Below are 6,343 nucleotides of genomic sequence, written 5' to 3' on the forward strand. Positions count from 1 at the left end.
CTAACACGAACTAACCCGCTACCACAAAATCACTTGAGTTTCAAACAGGATAAGAGAACTGGTTTTCAAGCTGACTCCTTATAGAAAACTTGCTCATACGTATCCGAACCAAGAAGAGGAAAATGTTAAATAGGATTAATCATATAACTCAACAAACTAACCACATTTTTTTGACTAGAGCAGTTTAATCTTATGTTATTTTAAAGTGTATAAATGTATTAGGTTGCCGATTGATTGGCTTTTAGTTCCCTTCAGCTCATATTCTTTAAATGCGACCGTCGATCAGTATAAGTAAAACATTCAAAACTCATTGTATTAAGATATTAATTTTAACCTACTTTAATACTACTTAAATCTTCATATGTATTCACTACTTTCTTTCTTGTGTTGAGTTGTATCAGTTAATGTTCGATTATTATTTATTTGCATTCAACTGATTGATAATGTTCACATCGATACGCTTTCCATCCTGTCGAAATCTAGATTTCTTAGTGCCTAAATACAAGTTTACAGTAACATTCACATAATTCAAACTGTCAATAAAAATCTTTGATCTCAGCCTTAAATATATTCTTCAAATCTCTTCTAAACTAGTTTCACGCCTTTTTCAGAAAACATTATCTGTATTTCAACGTACTACAAGACCTTAAACGTCACAAAGAAACATATCTTTAAGTTATACTATTTTATTGCTTCAAGGACCTTTCAACTTCAAATTCAGATTCACCATGACGCTCCATGCATACTATACATATTTCTGTAACTTTAAACACTTAATAGTTTTGTATATATATACTATGCACAGATGTTATTGTAGGTAAAACTGTTGTTAGAAGAGCGCATACAATAACTTAGAAGAAAGCAGGACAAGAGAATCTGTAAAACAATGACCCATAAGGTACACTAATTCATTTACATTTAGTAATGAAAGCAATCAATAACCAATCAATCAATAATCAATCAATTGTATAAAAACTCAGATCATCGAAATTAATTTTATAGGTTGAAGTCAACTTCACCGTTTTCAATGTTCAATAATTATATCTCAGTTATTTTGCAGTTCATTTAGTGGATGTGCTACTTGTCAGTAGTATTTTCACCAAAATACTTCATTTCAAGCTTTTGGAGTTATCTACAATTTTCATAGTTGGAAGCGTGAGTCAACTGAAGCTAGACCACCGTCGGAAACCTGGAAACACTGGACGGGCGTTTCACTCTATTATGGGACTCCTCAGCAGTGCGCATCCACAATCCCACACTCGCGAGATTCGAACCCAGAACCTACCAGACTCGCGCCAGAACACTTAACCGATAGACCACTGAGCCGGCCGGCGTCCGACGGTGTTAATGTCTAACTTCAACCAATCCACGAAGTTGAGCAACCGTTCACCAAAATCTCCACAAAACGCTTTTTTTATCTACAATTGTTTATTGTAGACATGTAGTACAAGTCGATTTATCGAATGAAAAACACAATTATGGTGCACAAATTGAAGTCTTTAGTAGAAATTACACAATAATAAACAGTACTCACCCATTCACCGGATACAAAAGTCACCGAACGTTCAGGGTGTGATCTAGTTATTAAGCGTTTAAAGTGTTGATGAATAACTTAAACTCAGTTTTAAAGGGAGGTTTATAATATGCCATCCTACTTTCAATATAAGTAAAGCCATACGGCACCTCCCAACAACTAAACTGTAAATATTGTGACTGAATTTGAACGATTGAAACATTTTTAGAATTCAAATTTATTTTTTAATCTTAAGATTATTCTATAAAATATAATGAATAATAGTTGATACTTTTCGACTGTTGAATTTATTGTGGATGATTTAAAGTATCAGTTGTGCTATATGTTATAGCATAACAAAATGGGGAGAGATAGGGTGAGAGAAAAGGTTTACCTATCGAATTCTCTCATTTAAAAGCTTTATTGGACACAAATTGTTCTCAATCCGGGCACCAATGAGCACCAGGGAGCACTGAATAATTATTATATCACGGTATGGGACTACTCAGAAACTAACAAGCATGACTTCACCGGGGGGTCAAACTCATGGTCACCAAATCACATGGAGAACACTCACTGACTTGATCAACTAGGTTAATGTCTTGTGGTGCAATTCTATGAAACCTCAAGGCCTTGGGCTTGATCTCGGATCCATACAGTTGAGGGGTCCAATACTAGAATGAAACTGCTGTTCAGTCCTCCCTGATTTCTACTAGTACCTCAGGTGAGATCGATCTGCGATGAATAAAACTACTACCTAAACCATTTTCCACAAAAACTGGTCAACGATACTGATAAGTCTTCCAACTGAATGTCCAAATCGATTTTCTAGACGCTTCTAAGAACCTCAGGTTAAATTTGCACAGCAACTAAAATACAAGACGTGAAGTGTGAAATGATTGCTTTACTTCAAGGTTAGTTTATGCACATAGAAACGAGGGTGTTTTTATTACTTCTGACGGTCTTGGGATTCTGGGAGTTTCTGGGGCCATACTAAATATAGTAGTATCATAGATAAAACTACAATCAGAGACGTCACAGGTAACTCTTCATTTCTTATACGTTTCTGAAAAGCTTCTGTTCAAAGCTGATTGGATAAAATCTTTCCAAGCGTTTTCTTGGCCTTATGAACTTTTCTAAGGAATGCTTCATATCTCCCCATTATATACCTTTTTCATTGACTGGTTAATTCTATTAACTGACACTGTTTTTTCGAGTCAATTTGTCATATATTTAGTCAAAGAAATATGACCAATCAAATAAATGTATCTTAAGCTTTCCCTACAATGGCTAATATTTCAGATTACATGGACAAATACAGCTATGCAAGGACTCGGTTAATTTTTCGAACTATTATTTATGAATGAGTTTTACAAAAAAAACATACAGAAACGATTTAATTTAAGCCTAACTTGATCTCCAACATAGAATTTGATTAAAATAAAAAAGAAATTGTAAGCTAACCGATAGGTCCTGGGTTCGAATCTCGAGAGGTGGAATCGTGATGTGCACTGCTGAAGAGTCTCATACTAGGATGAAAGAGCCATCCAGTACTTCCAGGTTTTCCATGGCAGTCTAGTTTCAATTGACTCATGAATTCAACTATAAAAAATGGAATTTTTCAATTTCATTTTTGGTGAAAAATATACACATATTATGTGTCATTCATTTTTGTCACTAGTAATTTCATCCACTTGCATTTAATTTGTAGCAAATTTCGGCATTGGTGTGTGTGTTTTCGTTTTTTTTTTTCATTTCAAGAAAATATTTGATGTAAATCAATAGATTTGGTGATATATGGATCGTTCAAATTTTTACTTCAGTATGAAGCATTTTTGATTTCAGGGATATACGGTCCGTTGAAGTGCATCAGTTCAGTTCAAATTCAACTTTGAGCCAGACTCTGTGAATGTGAATCAGTAGAACAGTCAATTTATTTGAATGATTACTGAATGGTTACAAATATCATTCAGTAAAATCAGTCATATTCAATAGTTTGAGAAATCATTGACACAAAGAACTGTTGTGTTTGCTTGAAAAAAAAAGCCAAAATTAAACAGACAGTTTATTTTCTATTCTCCTTATGCCTTACCTCTCCCTCTCTCTTTTACTCTTTTAAGTCTTTAACGATTGTTCAGATGAAACTATCATTAAAATCTGTTAATAAATATCACAAAAATTCTTGTGTAAAATTGGGTTCTAATCATCATCATGAAGATATTTCTTAAGTTTCTTAAGTTTAACAAAGTTATATTTTTCAGTAGGGGTTTTGTGGAGATTTAGTATTTTCATAGTGACTGACTTCAAGAGATATTTCCTTTAGTTCTAGTGGGAAGCAGTGGCCAGTGGAGTTCAACCGAGTATGTTGTAGAGATATCAACTCACTGAAGACAATTGGTGAACGGTTGCTCAAACATCGTGGATCGGTTGAAGTTAGACATTAACACCGTTGGATGCCGGCCAGATCAGTGGTCTATCGGTTAAGTGCTCTGGGGCGAGACTGGTAGGTCCTGGGTTCGAATCTCGCGTGTGGGGGACTGTGGATGCGCACTGCTGAGGAGTTCCACAATGGGGCGAGACGACCGTCCAGTGGTTACGGGTTTTCGATGGTGGTCTAGCTTCAATTGATTCATGATTTCAACTATGAAAAAAGTTACATTTATCGAATGAATTGTCAACTATAAATTAGGATTTGGTTTGACTTTGCAATAAGTGATATATATATATATATATATATAAACATGTTGACTCCTACGTATTAAAATCTTCTAGATAACCAAAAAACTGTCTACGAATCTTGTAAACTAAACAGAAGGCAAGAAATATGGAAAAAGCTTTGCTTAGGATGTTAGTTTATACACAGAAAACGAGAGTATCTATTAGATCATCTGAAGACTTGGGATCCTGTATGTTTCTGAAAAATTCTTTAAAGCCGATGTCGAAATCAGTTTTTTCTCTAGTTAGAATGATGAAGGCGAAATCCATCTAGAATTTTCTCGAAGATTTTTAAAATAATTTTGCTGACTTTTCAAGACGCTTTCGTGAAATTGACAAGCGCCCTCATAATTTCAGTTCTACATTATTCAAATTATTACATGGGAAAATCTCTAAATAATATGAAGTAACTCCATAAGCCTTTAAGTCAATTATTCAATCAGTTACTAACAATAATGTACATTGTCTTACAGCGCAATAAGATATAAATTTATTTAGACGAAAAGTAGAGGAGTTGTAATCGACTAAACAAAATCAAAGCCTAAATGGTTCAATAATCATAATAGTATGACTACAAGAGATTTGTAGAGGCTACGAAATCAGTTGGTGACGTGAAATATGAAATTCAACAATCTGAGCAGATACTCTATACTAATATTAATCAATTGATCACTAGTGAATAATTCTGAGAGATAATTATCAGAGTTCCAGTGCGAAGCTATGATTAACGGAGTTCATTGATGTCAGGTTTGAGGCAGTTATTTACCGATTTCATTGGAAGGTAGTTGTGAAATGTCACAAATTCATATAAGACATTGAATACTGACTCAGCAGTCTACAGTTTGATATCTTATAGCTATGACTGGTGGTCCTGGATTCGATTTAGGTAAGGTTGTTGATGTATAGTGTTGGTCAGTCCCGTACTAGGAAAAAGTGGCTGTTCTATGATTCCAGAGTTTCAGTAGTTATCCGACTAAGATCGGTTTGTGATTTTATTAAATTTTAACTGGTTGCATAAACCTTATTGATAACAGACTATCTTGAGAATTACCAAGTGTTTCTACGGGTTTTATTATTATTGAAGAAAGGAAGTCATGCTTTGTAGGTAAGGAAAAACGCTTCTTCCGATAATTGCTTACAAGCAGAACCCAGGATGCGCGATTCATCTTATCTGGGACTTGTCATATGGATGTATCCCTATGCAGTACTAACAATCATACTGGAGTTTGAGCACAGTACCCTTCACCTCAAACACTTAACGTTTTATCTATCTAGCTACTGGAAACGAACCAAATCACTGTCTATAGAAGCTTGTGACCTAATAACAATATTGAGGCAATCCTAACAGGATGTATATATTCCAAAAGAAAATAATTAGTTACAGTCCATAACATCAACAGTAGGAAGATCCATCTAACTACAAGTAAAAGAAAGGCACTTCAGTGTATATAACAAAGTTTCTTTTTGAAGTTATGTTACCAAATCTTAGTTTTTTAATAGAAGTACCCTTAGAAGGAACACAACTGTTATATCACATTATATTCAATTATTTTTCATGAATGACATCTGTCAACTAGTTGGCTACCAAAGAATTGAAAAATAACGAAATGTTTTTGTGTACGTGTATATAAACATTACACAATCAATTAACCAATCAAAATTCACTCTCCCATAAATCATTATAGAATTGTTCATTTTAGTTCACGATACCATGTTTATTTTTTGTTGCCAGGGGAAAAAATAATGAAAAAATATTTTTTTTTACAACGTACCATAAAACGCCCACGTACATTAACGTTTGCATGTAAATACAAATTGAAAGTCTTATGCAACATATGTTGAAAATGAATGATTTTAATTGTATACATTATGTTATAATAGAAATATAAATATGAATATTAGCATCAATATGACTATCATGATCATGATGAGCTTATATCTGACATGCGAAACATCATCATCCTGATCATTTCAATATCAACAATGAAATAATCACTTATTATCAGAAGGGGTTTTGTGGAGATTTAGTATTTTCATAGTTGAAAGCGTGAGTCAATTGAAGCTAGACCACCATCGGAAACCTGGAAATTTTTAGTATATGTACCGCCGAAGCGG

This window comes from Schistosoma mansoni, assembly GCF_000237925.1.
Source record: "Schistosoma mansoni, WGS project CABG00000000 data, chromosome 3 unplaced supercontig 0124, strain Puerto Rico, whole genome shotgun sequence".
NCBI lineage: Eukaryota > Metazoa > Platyhelminthes > Trematoda > Strigeidida > Schistosomatidae > Schistosoma > Schistosoma mansoni.